The following is an 18,955-nucleotide window of genomic DNA, read 5'->3' on the forward strand; positions in this document are numbered from 1 at the left end:
AATCCCTGGGTCAGGAAGATGCCCTGGAGAAGGCAATTGCAATCCACTCCAGTATTCTTGTCTGGAAAATCTCATGGATACAGGAGCCTGGTGGGCTACAGTCCATGGGGTTGCAAAGAGTTGGGCACGACTGAGCAACTCACACTCACACAAACAACTGCCATCTTTCAGTTTTCTCCCCTGGAGTGGGGAAATGCATTCACAGAAAAGAACTCAAGTCACAGGCAAGAAATTTATGGGATTTGGGTCCTTTCACTTATGTTTGTATATAAAAATAAAACCCTGAACATGAAAGTAAGGAAAGGGTTTTAACTAAGGCCATGAAAAAGTCTTAACCTTTTGAGATGGTGATTTCTCAACTCACAAATTAAGAAGTGATCTTTAGTCAAGCCTACAAGACTATATAGTTCAACAAAGATAGCCAAGATTTAAGAATCAGTTCAGTTCAGTCGCTCCGTCGTGTCCGACTCTCCGCGACCCCATGAATCACAGCACGCCAGGCCTCCCTGTCCATCACCAACTCCCGGAGTTCACTCAAACTCATGTCCATCGAGTCGCTGATGCCATCCAGCCATCTCATTTTCTGTCGTCTCCTTCTCCTCCCGCCCCCAACCTTTCCCAGCATCAGAGTCTTTTCCAGTGAGTCAACTCGTCGCATGAGGTGGCCAAAGTATTGCAGTTTCAGCTTTAGCATCAGTCCTTCCAATGAACACCCAGGATTGATCTCCTTTAGAATGGACTGGTTGGATCTCCTTGCAGTCCAAGGGACTCTCAAGAGTCTTCTCCAACACTATAGTTCAAAAGCATCAATTCTTCGGCGATCAGCTTTCTTCACAGTCCAACTCTCACATCCATACATGACCACGGGAAAAACCACAGCCTTGACTAGATGGACCTTTGTTGGCAAAGTAATGTCTCTGCTTTTTAATATACTATCAAGGTTGGTCATAACTTTCCTTCCAAGGAGTAAGAGTCTTTTAATTTCATGGCTGCAATCAGCATCTGCAGTGATTTTGGAGCCCAAAAAAATAAAGTCTGACACTGTTTCCACTGTTTTTCCATCTATTTCCCATGAATACTTATGTACAAAAAGAATCTTCAGAAGGTTGTTAGCCTCAAATCATCTTCAAAGAGAAATTATCATCTAACACCATTTTACAGAATGTCAAATGCTGCTATAAAGTCCAAAACACGTGAATATGTGGAGACTGTTGTCACACTGGAATGTACAATGTAAAAGGTACTTTTCCTGTCAGTTAAAAGCAATATCATCCTATTTATTCATCAAGATACCAACCTGATTACATCTGGCTTTCCATACTATTTAACGGAACCTCAACTACCTCAGAGGTCATTCACTAACTCTGACTGTATCTCCTGTGTATCTTCAAACATCTTTTTATTCGTTCCTGTCTTTCCCCTGAATTCTCAAAGTACTTTATCATGCACTCAGTTCAGTTCAGTCACTCAAGTCGTGTCCAACTCTTTGTGACCCCATGGACTGCACACCAGGCCTCCCTGTTCATCACCAATTCCCAGAGTTTACTCAAACTCATGTCCATTGAGTCAGTGATGCCATCCAACCATCTCATCCTGTCACCCCCCTCCTCATGCCTTCAATCTTGCCCAGCATCAGGGTCTTTCCCAATGAGTCAGTTCTTCACATCAGGTGGCCAAAATATTGGAGTTTCAGCTTCAGCATCAGTTCTTCCAATGACTATTCAGGACTGATTTTCTTTTGGATGGACTGGTTGGATCTCCTTGCAGTTTAAGGGACTCTCAAGAGTCTTCTCCAACACCACAGTTCAACAGCATCAATTCTTCGGTGCTCAGCTTTCTTTATAGTCCAACTCTCACATCCATATATCACTACTGGAAAAACCAGTTTTGACTAGACGGACCTTTATTGTCCAAGTAATGTCTCTGCTTTTTAATATGCTGTCTAGGTTGGTCATAACTTTTCTTCCAAGGAGCTATCTCATGCACTCTGCACTCTATTAATCATATTCTGACCTAAATTACTAACCGTGCATTGATCTTAAGTCTTCCCCTTCTCTACTCCCCTCTCAAATATTATAATTCAAGTTCTCCCTTAAATGTAATCCTCTAGAAAGTCACAATTCTCAAAAATCCAATGACCCCAGTCTTCCACCAGTCTGCATCACCAATGAGGCTCACCTCCTCCTAAGGCTTCTAGAGTTCTACCATGAGGCAACTTTCCTTCTCATTAAAATGCAAAGTTCTCAAGGTCTGTCTTCTAATGTGGCAATTTCTGATCAAACAGCTTCAGCTTCCAGATTTACCTAAATTTGTATGTAGTCTCTACTAGAATTCAAATTTGATATCTTAACCCCTTGCTGAATACGTACACATGATCTCATAAGTAAACCAATACATACACTCTCCCCCACACAGATAAAGCAGTTTCCTTGTTTCTGTTAATGATGCCACCACCTTTTCTGCTTGAAAGCTCAGTCCTAAGTGACTTGCCCTCTTTAAAAAGCTTCAAACTAAAATCTTGACAACTCAAAAATCTCTTGGAATTTGTCCCATCCTTTCTGCTTCCCACTAAATTCAGACTCTTTCAGTTCTTTCCCAAAAGGCTTCCAAACTGGGACACCCCTTCCAATCTGGTACAGTGGATGGGAATCTGCCTGCCAGAGCAGGGGACAGGGGTGAGATTCCTGTTCTGAGAGGACTCCACACGCCGTGGAGCAACTAGGCTCGTGCACCACAGCTACTGAGCCTCTGCACCCAGAGCAGGTGCTCAGCAACAAGAGAAGCCGCCCCAGTTAGAAGCCTGAGCACAAGGAAGGGCAGCGCCTGCTCACTCAAGCAGAGAACACCCACAACACAGAAACAAAGATCCACCACGACCAAAAATAAAGAAATAATTTTTCTAAGTTTAACGCCCTCATTAAAAAAAAAAAAGTCTTCAAACTTCTGTCTCATGTGTAGCATTCATTTTACACATAAAATTCAAACACCTGCATTCAGTTTTAAGTATTATGCCTTCCACAGAAATCCAGGCTGACATACATGGCCCTAACCAACATTTCAAATGTACCTTCCACTACACGTCTCACCTCTCTGAACAAATTCTATCCTCTTGGTGGCTCAGATGGTAAAGAATCCACCTGCAATGCAGGAGACCTGGGTTCAATCCCTTGGTTAGGAACATCCCCCAGAGAAAATGGCAACCCACTAGAGTATTCCTGACTGGAGAAACACAGGGACAGAGGAGCCTGAAGGGCTACAGTCCATGGGGTTGCAAAGAGTCAGACACGACTGAGCGAATAAGCAAGAATATCATACCACTTAGCATCTTTCCCTGAACTTGCAATTTTCATACTCTAGGCTACTGTCTTACTTCATTCAACAGCAGCTGGATAAATAGGTGGGACAATACAAATTCATTCGATATTTATTAAATACATACTATCTAAGGGCCAGGAACTATGCAAGGAAAAAGAGAGGTGAATATGACAGACTTCATCTGCTGCTCCAAAAAAATTTCAACTCCAGTGGGAGATAGAATTCCTAATTGCAATTATCTAATGTGATAAATGCTATAGCCCTACCACAAAGAATGTACCACTTGAATTGGAACAGGAACAGAAATCTGGCACGCAGAAGATGATGTGAGTATTCCACATCAGAGCCGTTAGTAAAAGAGAAAACATGAAGGGAGCGACCATCTCTTCAAACCACCAATTCTCCCTTCTGGGCTTTTCAAAACCACCCTCAAGAGCCCAGTCCAACCCCACCTGGCTTCCTCAGGCAGGACTAACCATCTCTTCTTCTAAGGACCACGTGTATCATCTTTGGCTCTTTCTATTAACACATTTAGTCCTAGTAATGTGTGCATGTGCACAGGCATAACCCTCTCCTGTTTGGAAGATTCCTTAAGTTAACGCTAAAGGAAAGGCTGGCAGTGTTATGCTTCCAGGAGGTGCTCAGGAGATTCTTTGCAGCATCTACCATTTCTTTGTATTTAAGAGGATTAAAAAAATTGCTGAACAAATCTGTGATACTGAAGAGTTACAAAGGGAATTCCCTGGTGGTCCAGTGGTTATGACTTCATGCTTCCACTGGCAAGGGCAAGGGTTTCACCCCTGGTGAAAGAACTAAGATTGTGCATGCCACAAAGCACAGCCACCCCCCAAAAAAAAAACCACTCTTAAGCGAAGGAGCCTACCAAAATACAAGGGTAGTTTCTAAAAGCGCTATGAGGGATGTAATGTACATGATAAATATAAGTTATTAACACTGCTCATATGAAAGCTGTTAAGAGAGTAAATCCAAAGAGGTCACATCACAAACTTTTTCTTTCTATTTCTATAATTTCTTATCTGTATGAGAGGATGGATAGTCAACCACTTATTGTGATAATCATTTCATAATGTATGTAAGTCAAATCATCTTGCTGTACACAAACTTATACAGTGCTATGACAATTCTGTATTAGTCTCTCAGTTGTGTCTATCTGACTCTTTGCAACCCCACGGACTGTAACTGGCCAGGCTCCTCTGTCCATGGAATTCTCCAGGCAAGAATACTGGAGTGGGTGGCCAAACCCTTCTTCAGGGGATCTTCCCCAACCAAGAGATCAAACCTGGGTCTTCTACATTGCAGGCATATTATTTACCATCTGATGCAATGTGGGAATGCTAGTGAAAAAACAATTAAGTCATTAATCATGTAATTTCAAAACATTTTGAAAGCCAATCTTTTACACACTAGTTTTTTTTTTTTTTTTTTTTCAGCCGCCCCAGCCCTTAGTTGCAACCCTGGTAGCTCAGATGGTAAAGAATCCTCCTGCAATGCAGGAGACCCTGGTTCGATCCCTGGGTCAGTAAGTTTCCCTGGAGAAGAGATACGTTACCCACTCAAGTATTTTTCGGCTTCTCTGGTGGCTCAGAGGGTAGTAAAGAATTCTCCTGTAATGCAGGAGACCAAGATTCGATCCCTGGGTTGGGATGGTCCCCTGGAGGAGGGCATGGCAAACCACCCCAGTATTCTGTCTGGACAGTCCCCACTGACAGAGGCGCCTGGTGGGTTAAGTCCGTGTGCCACAACTACTGGAGTCTGTGCTCTGGAACCCACGCTCAGCAACGAGAAGGTACCACAATGAGCAGCCCCACTTGCTTCATCTGGAGAAAAGGGCAAGACCCAGAAAAGCCAATAAATAAATACTTCTTTTTAAATTGGAAGTTAAAACCATAATGACATAGCACTGAATACCTTTAATAACGCTTACATTAAAATCTAAAAATACTGAGTGCTTGCAAGCATGGGAAAAGTTGGTTAGGAATTGAAAATAGGTAGTCACTTTGGCAAACAGTATGGCAGTTTCTCATAAAAGTAAACACGCATGTCTCATATTACCCAAAAATTCCATTCCTAGATATTTATGCAAAAGAAATTAAGCATATGTCTACACAGAGAACTGTATGTTGTTTGTAGCAGCTTTACTAACACTCAAAACCTGAAAACAACTAAATGATCATTAGCCAGGTGAATGAACAAACTGCGGTAAATCCAAATAAACAAATACTACTTGGCAATAAAAATAATTTACTGATAATATGCAGGTAGCACTAGTGGTAAAAGATCCGCCTGCCAATGCGGAAGACCTAGAGAGAACATGGGTCCCATCTCTGGGTTGGCAGCCCATTCTTCTTGCCTGGAAAATCCCATGGACAGAGGAGCCTGGCGGGCTACACTGCATTTATAGGGTCACAAAGAGTCAGACACAACTAAAGCAACTTAGCACGCAAAATGCAACAACATAAACGAGTTTCCAAAGTATTACTCAAAGATAAAGTTAATGCTCCCCTTCATGTATCACTGCCTTCTCCTGGTGAAGGGGCCTGCCCAACTGAATAAACCTATAAGCCATGCCCTGTAGGGCCACCCAAGGAGGACAGGTCATACTGAAGAGTTATGACAAAACATGGTCCACTGGAGGAGGGAATGGAAACCCACTGCAGATTTCTTGCCATGAGAAACCCATGAAGAGTATGAAAAAACAAAAAGGTATGACACCAGAAGATGCCGCCAGGTTATAAAGTGTTTGATATACTACTGGGAAGAAGGAAGAGCAATTACTAACACCTCCAGAAAGAATGAAGCTGCTGGGCCAAAGCAGAAATGATGCTCAGCTGTGGATGGGTCTGGTGGTGAAGGTAAAGTCTGAAGCTGTAAAGACAATACTGGATAGGAACTTGGATTATTCAGTTCAGTTGCTCAGTCGAGTCAGACTCTTTGCAATCCCAAGGACTGCAGTACACCAGTCTTCCTTGTCCATCACCAACTCCCGGAGCCTACTCAAACTCATGTCCATCACGTCAAAGATGCCATCCAACCATCTCATCCTCTATTGTCCCCTTCTCCTCCCACCTTCAATCTTTCCCAGCATCAGGGTCTTTTCAAATGAGTCAGTTCTTCACATCAGGTGGCCAAAGTATTGGAGTTTCAGCTTCAGCATCAGTCCCTCCAATGAATATTCAGGACTGATTTCCTTTAGGATGAACTGATTGGATCTCCTTGCAGTCCAAGGGATTCTCAAGAGTCTTTTCCAACACCACAGTTCAAAAGCATCAGTTCTTGCCGGCACTCGGCTTTCTTTATAGTCCAATTCTCACATACATACATGACTATTGGAAAAACCATAGCTTCGACTAAATAGACTTTTGTTGGTAAAGTAATGTCTCTTTTTTAATGAGACATTATTAAAGCTTTTTAGTATACTATCTAGGTTGGTCATAACTTTTCTCCCAAGGAGCATGCATCTTTTAATTTCATGGCTGCAGTCACCATCTGCAGTGATTTTGGAGCCCAAAAAGATAAAGTCTCTCACTGTTTCCCCATCTATTTGCCATGAGGTTATGGGACCAGATGCCATGATCTTAGTTTTCTGAATATTAAGTTTTAAGCCAGCTTTTTCACTCTCCTCTTTCACTTTCATCAAGAGGCTCTTTAGTTCTTCACTTTCTGCCATAAGTATGGTGTCACCTGGGTATCCGAGGTTATGTTATTGATATTTCTCCCGGCAATCTTGATTCCAGCCTGGTATTTCTCATGAGGTACTCTGCATATAAGTTAAATAAGTAGGGTGACAATATACAGACTTGACGTACTCCTCTCCCGATTTGGAACCAGTCTGCTGTTCCAGGTCCAGTTCTAACTGTTGCTTCTCAGGAGGCAGGTCAGGTGGTCTGGTATTCCCATCTCTTTCAGAATTTTCCACGGTTTGTTGTGATCCACACAGTCAAAGATTTTGGCATAGTCAATAAAGCAAAAGTAGATGTTTTTCTGGAACTATCTTGCTTTTTCGTTGATCTAGTGGATGTTGGCAATTTGATCTCTGGTTCCTCTGCTTTTACTAAATCCAGCTTGAACATCTGGAAATTCACAGTTCATGTACTGTTGAAGCCTGACTTGGAGAATTTTGAGCATTATTATTGCATAGGAACCTGGAATGGTAGGTCCACAAACCAAGGTAAACTGGATGTGGTCAAGCAGAAGAGGACAAGAGTGAATATCAACATCTCAGGAATCAGTGAACTAAAATGGACGGGAATGCCTGAATTTAATTCAGATGACCATTTTATATACTACTGTGGGAAAGAACCCCCTAGAAGAAAAGGAGTAGCCCTCACGGTCAACAAGAGTCTGAAATGCGATACTTGGGTGCAACATCAAAAACGACAGAATGATCTTGATTCATTTTCAAGGTAACCATTCAAGATCACAGCAATCCAAGCCTATGCTCCAAACACTGATGGTGAAATAGCTGAAGTTGACCAGTTCTATGAAGATCTACAACACCTCCAAGAACCCCCAAAAGAGATGTCCTTTTCATCATACGGGACTGGAATGCCAAAGTAAGATGTCAGGAGGTACAGGAATAACAGGTAAATTTGGTCTTGGAGCGCAAAATGAAGCACGGCAAAGGATAATGGTTTTGTCCAGTGAACACACCAGTCATAGCAAACACCGTTTCCGACAATACAAGAGAAGACTCTACACATGAACATCACCAGATGGTCAATATTGAAATCAGATTGATTATGTTCTTTGCAGCTGAAGATGGAGAAGCTCTGTACAGCCAGTAAAAACAAGACCTGGAGCAAACTGAGGCTCACTCAGATCATGAGCCCCTTATTCCAAAATTCAGACGTAAACTGAAGAAAGAAGGGAAAACCACTAGGTATTCAGGTATGACCTAAATCAAATCTCTTATACAGCAGAAGTGACAAGTAGATTCAAGGGATTAGATCTGGTAGACAGCGTGCCTGAAAGATAAGGATAGAGGTTCATGACATTGTACAGGAGGCAGAGCCAAAACCATCCTAAGGAAAAAGAAATGCAAGAAGGCAAAGTGGTTGTCTGAGGAGGCTTTACAAATAGCTTAGGAAAGAAGAGAAGGGAAAGGCAAGGGAGAAAGGGAAAGATATACCCAACTGAAAGCAGAGTTCCAAAGAATAGCAAGGAGAGAAAAAATGCCTTCTTATGTGAACAATGCAAAGAAATAGAGCAAAACAACAGAATGGGAAAAAAGCTAGACTTCTTTCAGTATGGGAAGCTAGGTTTCAACAGTATGTGAACTGAGAATTTCCAGATGTACAAACTGGATTTAGAAAAGGCAGAGGAACCAGAGATCAAATTGCCAACATCTGTATGATCATAGAAAAAGCAAGAGAATTTAAAAAAAAATCTATACTTATGCTTCATTGATTATGCTAAAGCCTTTGACTGCGTGGATCACAACAAACCATAGAAAATTCTTCAAGAGACAGGAATACCAGACCACCTATCTGCCTCCTGAGAAACCTGTATGCAGATTAAGAACAAGAGGTATAACCGGACATGGAACAATGGACTGGTTCAAAACTGGGAGAGTACATCAAGGCTGTATATTGTCACCCTGCTTTAACTTCTATGAAGAGTACATCATGTGAAATGCCCTTGTCAATCAAGATTGCTGGGAGAGATATAAACAAGCTTAGATATGCTGATGATACCACTCTAACGGTAGAAAGCGAAGAGGAACTAAACAGCCTCTTGATGAAGGTGAAAGAGGAGAGTGAAAAAGCTGGCTTAAAACTCAACATTCAAAAAACAAAGATCATGGCATCTGGTCCCATCACTTCATTCCAAATAAATGGGGGAAACAATGGAAACAGTGACAGACTATTTTCTTGGGCTCCAAAAATCACTGCAGACAGTAACTGCAGCCATGAAATTAAAAGATGCTTGCTCCTTGGAAGAAAGGCTATGACAAGACTGCTACTGCTGCTAAGTCGCCTCAGTCATGTCCAACTCTGTGTGACTCTATAGACGGCAGCCCACTGGGCTCCTCCGTCCCTGGGATTCTCTAGGCAAGAATGCTGGAGTGGGTTGCCATTTCATTCTACAATGCATGAAAGTGAAAAGTGCAAGTGAAGTCGCTCAGTCGTGTCCGACTCTTCGCTACCTCATGTACTGTGGCCTACCAGGCTCCTCCATCCATGGGATTTTCCAGGCAAGTGTACTATAGACAGTGTATTAAAAAAGCACAGATATTACTTTGCCAACAAAGATCCGTATCATCAAAGCTATGGTTTTTCCAGTAATCATGTACGGATGTGAGAGCTGGACAATAAAAGACTGAGCGCCGAAGAATTGATGCCTTTGAACTGTTGCACTGGAGAGGACTGAGAGTCCCTTGAACTGCAAGGAGATCAAACCAGCCCATCCTAAAGGAAATCAACTCTGAATATTCACTGGAAGGACTGATGCTGAAGCTCCAATACTTTGGCCACCTGATGTGAAGAACCAACTCATTGGAAAAGACCCTGATGCTAGGAAAGAATGAAGGCAGGAGAAGGGGATGACAGAGGACAAGATGGTTGGCTCACATCACCAACTCAATGGACATAGTTTGAGCAAACTCTGGGAAACAGTGAAGGACAGAGAAGCCTGGTGTGTAGTCCATGGGGTCACAAAGAGTTGAACACAACTGAGGCACTGAATAACAACAAGACATCTCTCCAGGAAAATCAGAGATACCAAGGGAACATTTCATGGAAGAATGGGCACAACAAAGGACAGAAATGGTAATGACCCAACAGAACCAGAAGAGATTAAGAAGAGGTGGCAAGAATACACATAAGAACTATACAAAAAGGTCTTAATGACTCTGATAATAATGATGGTGTGATCACCCACCTAGAGCAAGACATCCTGGGGTGTAAGTCAAGTGGGTCTGAGGAAGCATCACTACGAACAAAGCTAGTAGAGGTGATAGAATTCCAGTTGAGCTATTTCAAGTCCTAAAAGATGCTGCTATTAAAGTGCTGCACTCAATGTGTCAGCAAATTTGGAAAACTCAGCAGTGGCCACAGGACTGGAAAAGATCAGTTTTCATTCCAATCCCAAATAAAGGCAATACCAAAGATGTCCAAACTACAACACAATCGCACTCATTTCACATGCTAGCAACATAATGCTCAAAATCCTTCAAACCAAGAAATTACAGATGTATAAGCTAGATTTAGAAAAGGCAGACAGCAATCAGAGATCAAACTGCCAACATTTAGTTGGATCATAGAAAGAAGCAAGAGAATTCCAGAAAAGCATCCACTTCTGCTTCACAGACTACAAGAAAGCCTTTGACTGTGTGGATCATAGCAAACTGTGAAAAATTCTTTCAGAGGTAGGAGTACCAGATCACCTTACCAGTCTCCTGAGGAACCTTTATGCAGGTCAAGAAGTAAGTTATTAACAGAACTGGACATGGAACAACAGACTGTTTCAAAATTGGGAAAGGAACACAAAGCTGTATACTGTCACTCTGCTTATTTAATTTATATGCAGAGGACATAATGTGATATACTGGGATAGATGAATTACAAGCTGGAATCAAGATTGTTGGAAGAAACAGTAAATTCTAGAATACAACAAATCCCATCTTTGGAGGGGGAGGGATAATACAAAAAGAAGTATACAAGATAAAACGTGCTGTGGGTCTAGGGGGAAAAAAAACACCTGCATATCAATTCATACCACCACTGGTAAACTGTTCATTGAGTATTAAAAAGAGTATAATTAATTTTGTAATTTTAGAAAACACTTCAAAATTTTCACTTGGTTTTTGATAACCATAACAGATATTATGTTATTGGTTCAAAAACATGGCTCTAAAATAAAGATTGAAAGTGTGAAAATTAATTTAGCACTACTAGCAGAGCAAAAATAATCCGACATTATGCCTATGTTAGTGACAATTTATCATTAAAGTCTTGAGTGTGCTTAAATACTACCAACTAATTGAAGATAAAGTTGAGTAGGTAGAGGTGGAGGGGAACAGACTAGTAAAGCTATACCATGCTGGAATTTAAAATGAGCAGCGGAGGAAGAATGGAACTGGGGGAATTAACCTGCCGGACTTCAGGCTCTATTACAAAGCCACAGTCATCAAGACAGTATGGTACTGGCATAAAGACAGAAATATAGATCAATGGAACAAAATAGAAAGCCCAGAGATAAACCCACGCTCCTATGGACACCTTATCTTTGACAAAGGAGGCAAGAATATAAAATGGACAAAAGACAGTCTCTTTAACAAGTGGTGCTGGGAAAACTGGTCAGCCACTTGCAAAAGAATGAAACTAGAACACTTCCTAACACCATACACCAAAATAAACTCAAAATGGATTAAAGATCTAAATGTAAGACCAGAAACTATAAAACTCCTAGAGGAGAACGTAGGCAAAACACTCTCCGACATAAATCACAGCAGGATCCTCCAAGACCCACCTCCCAGAATATTGGAAATAAAAGCAAAAATAAACAAATGGGACCTAATTAAAATCAAAAGCTTCTGCACAGCAAAGGAAACTCTAAGCAAGGTGAAAAGACAGCCTTCAGAATGGGAGAAAATAATAGCAAATGAAGCAACTGATAAAGGATTAATCTCCAAATTATACAAGCAGCTCCTGCAGCTTAATTCCAGAAAACTAAGTGACCCAATCAAAAAATGGGCCAAAGAACTAAACAGACATTTCTCCAAAGAAGACATAAAGATGGCTAACAAACACATGAAAAAATGCTCAACATCCCTCATCATCAGAGAAATGCAAATCAAAACCACAATGAGATACCATTTCACACCAGTCAGAATGGCTGCTATCCAAAAGTCTACATGCAATAAATGCTGGAGAGGGTGTGGAGAGAAGGGAACCCTCTTACACTGTTGGTGGGAATGCAAACTAGTACAGCCACTATGGAGAACAGTGTGGAGATTCCTCAGAAAACTGGAAATAGAACTGCCATATGATCCAGCGATCGCACTCCTGGGCATACACACCGAGGAAACCAGAACTGAAAGAGACACATGTACTCCAATGTTCATTGCAGCACTGTTTATAATAGCCAGGACATGGAAGCAACCTAGATGTCCATCTGCAGATGAATGGATAAGAAAGCTTTGGTACATATACACAATGGAGTATTTCTCAGCCATCAAAAAGAATGCATTTGAATCAGTTTTAATGAGGTGGATGAAATTGGAGCCAATTATACAGAGTGAAGTAAGCCAGAAAGAAGAACATCAATACTGTATATTAACACATATATATGGAATTTAGAAAAATGGTAACCTGAACCCTGTATAAGAGACTGCAAAAGAGACATAGGCATTTAGAACAGTCTTTGGAACTCTGTGGGAGAGGGTGAAGGTGGAATGATTGGGGAGAATGGAATTGTAGCATGTATATTATCATAAGTGACCAGTCCAGGTTTGACATATAAATTTTCCTCTGTTCAAAAAAAAAAAAAAAAAAGAGTACTGGAGTGGCTTGCCATTGTATAATCTTATTCAAAAACACTATCCTCCATTACAGTTGTGTATGTGTGTGTATGTTTGTAGATGCATAGATAAAAGTCTGTAAAATAAAAATAAATAAATACATTAATTTTTAAAAAAAAAAAAATAAATAAAATGAGCAGCTACACAGAGAAACAAAAAGAAAGAAACTTATTGCCTAGATCCAAAGGTAAGGTGGAATTTTGTTGTTTCCAAGAGGTAATTTTAAAAACATCTGGTATGCTTACCTGATATAGTAGTATTTTTTTCTGATAGCAAGGAGTACGTCACGCTGTATATTGTCACCCTACTTATTTAACTTCTATGCAGAGTACATCATGAGAAACGCTGGGCTGGAGGAAGCACAAAATGGATTCAAGATTGCCGGGAGAAATATCAATAACCTCAGATATGCAGATGACACCACCCTTATGGCAGAAAGTGAAGAACTAAAGAGCCTCTTGATGAAAGTGAAAGAGAGTGAAAAAGTTGGCTTAAAGCTCAACATTCAGAAAACTAAGTTCATGGCATCTGGTCCCATCACTTCATGGGAAATAGATGGGGAAACAGTGAAAACAGTGTCAGACTTTATTTTTGGGGGCTCCAAAATCACTGCAGATGCTGATTGCAGCCATGAAATTAAAAGACGCTTACTCCTTGGAAGGAAAGTTATGACCAACCTAGATAGCATATTAAAAAGCAGAGACATTACTTTGCCAACCAAGGTCTGTCTAGTCAAGGCTATGGTTTTTCCAGTGGTCACGTATGGATGTGAGAGCTGGACTGTGAAGAAAGCTGAGCACTGAAGAATTGAGGCTTTTGAACTGCGGTGTTGGAGAAGACTCTTGACAGTCCCCTGGACTGCAAGGAGATCCATCAGTCCATTCTAAAGGAGATCAATCCTGGGTGTTCATTGGAAGGACCGATGCTAAAGCTGAAACTCCAATACTTTGGCCACCTGATGTGAAGAGCTAACTCATTAGAAAAGACCCTGATGCTGGGAAGGATTGGGGGCAGGAGGAGAAAGGGACGACAGAGGATGAGATGGTTGGATGGCATCACCGACTCTATGGACATGAGTTTGGGTGAACTCTGGGAGTTGGACATCGACAGGGAGGCCTGGTGTGCTGTGATTCACGGGGTCACAAAGAGTCGGACACGACTGAGCGACTGAACTGAACTGAATGTTAAATTAATGGTCTTGAAAACAAAAATGTAATAATATACTGAACCCCAACTGTGGAATATCAGTTCATATGCAGTTATTAAAATTTTGTCAAAGGCTAAAACCATAGGGGGAAAATAATGAAATATAAAGTTTGCAGCTAAAGTATGATTTCAATAACATGAAAGGCAATGTATGCACTTGGACAGGAAAATGAAATTAATTCTTTAGATCTACTACTGCAAAATAATGATCAGTGCAGAATACAATACAAAAGATAGTTATCCAACTGAAATACTTTTGTGTTCCTTTAGTACTCTTGCCTAGAAAATCCCATGGATAGAGGAGCCTGGTAGGCTGCAGTCCGTGGGGTCACTAAGGGTCAGACATGATTGAGCGACTTCACTTTCACTTTTCACTTTCACGCATTGGAGAAGGAAATGGCAACCCACTCCAGTGTTCTTGCCTGGAGAATCCCAGAGACGGCGGAGCCTGGTGGGCTACCACCTATGGTCACAGAGTCGGACACGACTGAAGTGACTTAGCAGCAGCAGTCCTTTTTAATCTTAGGGATCTCTGAAATGGCACCTCCATTCTCTACTCAGTAATAAAATGCCTCGATCTACACGTGATCATAAAATCTAACTATACTAAACTTCTAAACACCTAGTTGCACCTCAACCATATATAAGTATCAAAGTGAGTGAGTGTTAGTTGCTGAGTCCTACCCGACACTTTGCAACCCCATGGACTGTGGCCCACCAGGCTCCTCTGGGGCTCCTCCTTGTCTGGGGATTCTCCAGGCAAGAATACTGGAGTGGGTTGCCATTCCCTTCTCCAGGGGATCTTCCCAACCCAGGGACCAAACCAAGGTCTCCATATTGTAGGCAGATTCTTTTCTGAGTCACTGGGAAGCCCCATAAGCATCAAAATGCAGAATTGAAAATTCACTCTTCTAAGAGCCTGGAATATTCTGACCACCATCTGTAAGGAGTGATGAGAACCGCAGGATCTTTGGCTCACACAGTTGGAGATGGGGAATTTCAGTTATTGCAAAGTAGTTACATGAAATTCCATCACAATTTAATACTTATGGGAAAAACGTCCAAAATAAAAACCGCTAAAAAGTTGAGACCCCATGTTGTCTTGTTTTTTAAAAAAGTCAAGAAGCCAAAAGAAAACAACATTTTGGAAAACAGAAAAAATTCTACAAAAATAATTTTTCAGTATTGTGAAGTTAGAAGTAGTGGTCTATATCTTGCTTTTTATTAAAAAAAAAAAGTAAGATCCTAGAAAGAGGATGCAGTTCTCTTATCAGAAACTATGTTACCAAAGGCTATGTCTATGCTAGGACAGAACTTATCTCTACTATTGAATAATTATCCCCAGCCCTTCCTCTCTAGAGCCCCTCACTCCTGGCTGGCTCACACTAGTCAGGCCCAGGTCCATTGTCACCGAAGCATGGGCTGTAATACCCATTCTTAACAGCTAACCCCATACTAAAATTGAAACCTTTGGGTCTCTGTTTAAAATGACTTTACCAATCAAAACAGCAATGCTTATCTATTGAAAGCAGTGACTTTCAATTTGTTGTGGCACACCACGGAATGAAAGCATCACAAACAAGATCTAAGCACCAGTCACAGAAATAAGAGACAGTTAGTGGATTAAGCCTTTTCTTTCCGAGGTCCCCAAAGGTAAGAAGGTGAGTTTTTAAGTTCAGAAGGTATTAAAAGTGACCATTAAAGTAGAAATGTTGCCCCACAAAAATTAGTGTGTATTTATACTACGCTCTAAGGTAACCTTAAACAAGTAACCTACACATCCCTTTACCTCCCTGAGATAGATAGGATAATAGCTTCATTTACAGAAAAGGAAGCCACAATGTTAAGAGCCTAAGGAAAGGAGTTTAAAGTCCCTGAGTTATGAGAGAGAGCATTTGAAATCAGGTCTCCTCCCTTGGACAGTGATGTTTTTCATTATATTTGTTTAAGACCTACCTCTTTTGAAGACCATCCAGGGATGCAAGAATATAAAAAAAATTTAAAGTCCAACTTTTAGCTTATTTGATACTGTAGGGAGAAATTAAAAGACAGAAGACAGTAGCATAAAAGGAAATCCACAAGAGTCATCCCAACATACCTACAGTATCAACGTAGGGTACAATATCTAGAATTTAAAAGATAAAAATAAGCTGAGGGACAGCCATCAAGAAACTGATTACACTGCTGCTGAAGCCAGTCCAGAGTTACAGGAGATGGAACTTGCTTGTTCTGTCAGCTTTTAAGTGTTTCCCAGTGGAAAGTGTCATGTCTGTCAATTAAATTTTACTGAATTTAAGTTCAGGAACAATCCTCTAGTTTGTAATTATCAAAACCAGTCTTGGAAAGGGGTCATTCCTCACCTCCATACTCACTCAGTATAAAATATGTGGGGAAAAGTCTTATTTAAAGCAATCAAGCGAAGAATTTTCAATCCTGATAACGGGCAATCAACAGCAATAATTCTTCAGGACAAGGAAACTGTTAACCTAAAGACACTACTGGTATTTATATATTTTCAGTAACTGATAGGGACATTTTCATTAAGTGAACTGTGGATAAACAGTGCCAATACTATTCAAACTCAAGAGCTGTCTGGTAGCAACTCTCCTCACCTACTAACTAAACACTCACTCGACTACCAAATTAAAGACATTTACTTCTCCTTCCATTTTTGATCCCTATCCACCCCACAAGCATTCTGGTTCTTTCCTCGTGTTACATATTGACAATTACCTCAACCCCTGAATATTCAACAACTTCAACTATAATAGCTGTTAAATAGAAATTCATTTGAGGTCCTTATCCTCCCTCCAAGTCCCTTCTAACTTTTCAGAATTAAACCGCCTCAAGAGATGAAATCATAACACATGTTTACTCACAGCTAATCCTACATATTTAACGGGAAAATAATATCACCAAAGAAACAACACATTTCAGTTTAAACGAATCATACCGTCTATTTTCTGAGACCAGGAATTTTGGACATCAAAAGAACCACTGGATACTAACAGGGCCAAATGTTTACTCTGAAACTTTGTTCACATGCCTAAGGCTATATTAACTGCCAAATATGGAGCTAGACAAGGAATTCCCATTTTCTTCCCCTCTAACATAGGAGGCTCCCCAAACTGCAGTTAATGTTTCACGGATCCAGGTACATGCAATGCTAACATTAAAAAACTAGCACGAGGTGCTGAAGCCAGTATTTCGACACAAGTTATTATCACAACAATCATATGGGGGGCAAGACGGAATAACTTTGCTATTATTCCAGCTTCGGTGCACGTGTGTGGTTTTGTTTTTGTTTGATTTTTAAGACAGAAAAGACACTGACCCTCCCCCCAAAAAATAAAAAAATTCTGTTAAGAAATTAGGCATACATTGGAAGGAAAAAAAAAAACTGACCTATGCGGAAAATTGTAGCTGCAATCTACACTCGCCCCAAAGCGGCACAGGGCCATCTTAAGAAATCTGCCTTTAGAGATGCGGGTAAAATTCGATCAGATTCAACTAACAAAATTAACACAACCTAGGGACGCTATATTCCTCCCCTTGACTATCCTTCCCACTCTCCCCAAGAAAGAGATGAGAGAAAAGAAATAAACCCCCTCCCCAGCGCACGCACACATCTCCTCTATTCCTGAGTCAGTAAGAGATCTCCTGCATAAAAGGGCACGGAAAAGGAGCACGTTATATATATAGCCCGGGTTTCAGAACTCGTTCGGGATAAAACCGAGGCGGGTCAGAGACCGCGGAACACCAGGTACTGGGTAAGCAAAGCGGCGGCTGCCTTCAGACCCGGATTCTGTTTCCGTGCAGAGAAATGGTGCCCGGAGGCCGCTACTTTCGCATCTGCGTCGCTTCTGCCTCCGCCGACACAGCCTCTGTTCCCCTCCCCCACGGGCGGGGCGGCAGCGGCGGTCTCCCCGCTCCCGGTGAACCGGGAATGAGAGCCGCAAGGGTCGGGGGCGAGAGTCGGGGGGCTCCGCACCGAAAAACACCCTCTCCGGCAAGCCCACTCCCCCACGTCCCGCCCGAAGCCGCCGTCAGCGCGCCTCTGGGAGCCGCTGCGTCCCCTTCCCAGCTCGCCATCTCATCCCCAGCCAACCCCGGCCCCACCTGTGCCCTCGGAGCCCCCCGTCCGCACGACGCGCGCCGGTCCCCTCCCTGCCCACGCGGCCTCCCGTCCCTCACCTGAGGGGAAAGGCTCGGCTTCTCTCACGCACGCACACACCGGCGGCGCAGGCAGCCGGCAGGAACAATGTCTCTCGGCCTCCGCACCTCCGACACCGGGGCTCACGGACAGAACGGCCGCCGCGAACCGCGGCGCGCGACGGGAATGTCCCCTCCCGACCACCACACCGACCGCCCTTCCCGGCCCCCGTACACACCTCCAACCAACAGCGGCGGCGGGGACGTCGCGCGGAGGTCAGCGGGCGAGTCGCCGGGGACCGGCTGCAGCGGGTTCTTCTCACTCGCCGCCCCCTCCCTCGGACGAGTCTCAAGCCTGAGAAGCCGGAGAGCGGAGAGCTGGTTCCCCTCACAGCCACCTCTTCCCGGGCGCCGGACGCTGCGGCGAGCGACCAGGAACACGGACGTCCCGCCCCCTTTGCCGCCGCCCCCTCTTATTGTTTTACCCCTGCCGAAAGGGCTGGGGAACCCCCCAGCACGGCCTCAGCCAATCAGGCATCTCCTCCGCCAACCGGACCCAACCTTCTCGCGTCCCTCTGCGGAGCACGCGCAGAACGCCACCACGCTCACGTACTCTCGCTCCCGGAAAGCCGGGCAACCGGAACCGGCCTGAAGCCCGGGCCAGAGTCCGCTGATTTGACGTCACAAGGAGGCTGCCTTTCTCCGGCCCCAGGCTCGGGCCTCGTCGCCCTTCGAGATCGC

The 18,955-nt window shown here is 42.7% G+C and overlaps 1 protein-coding gene across 2 annotated transcripts in view; it reads right to left on the bottom strand.

The window, feature by feature from the left end:
• Positions 1–18,682, bottom strand: part of G3BP2 (G3BP stress granule assembly factor 2) — a 39,912-nt gene extending 21,230 nt beyond the window's left edge. Inside the window, exon 1 of one of the 2 annotated variants that reach the window (XM_055434826.2) lies at positions 18,454–18,682. The gene's annotated coding sequence lies outside the window, so the exon portion shown is untranslated. The remainder of the gene's footprint in view (positions 1–18,453) is intronic. The other variant, XM_055434827.2, reaches the window with a different exon arrangement.
• Between the last annotated feature and the right edge of the window lie 273 nt (positions 18,683–18,955).

The sequence above is a fragment of the Moschus berezovskii genome, chromosome 5, assembly GCF_049115385.1.
Source record: "Moschus berezovskii isolate FMDL1 chromosome 5, NW_MosBer_1.0, whole genome shotgun sequence".
NCBI classification, from domain to species: Eukaryota; Metazoa; Chordata; class Mammalia; order Artiodactyla; family Moschidae; genus Moschus; species Moschus berezovskii.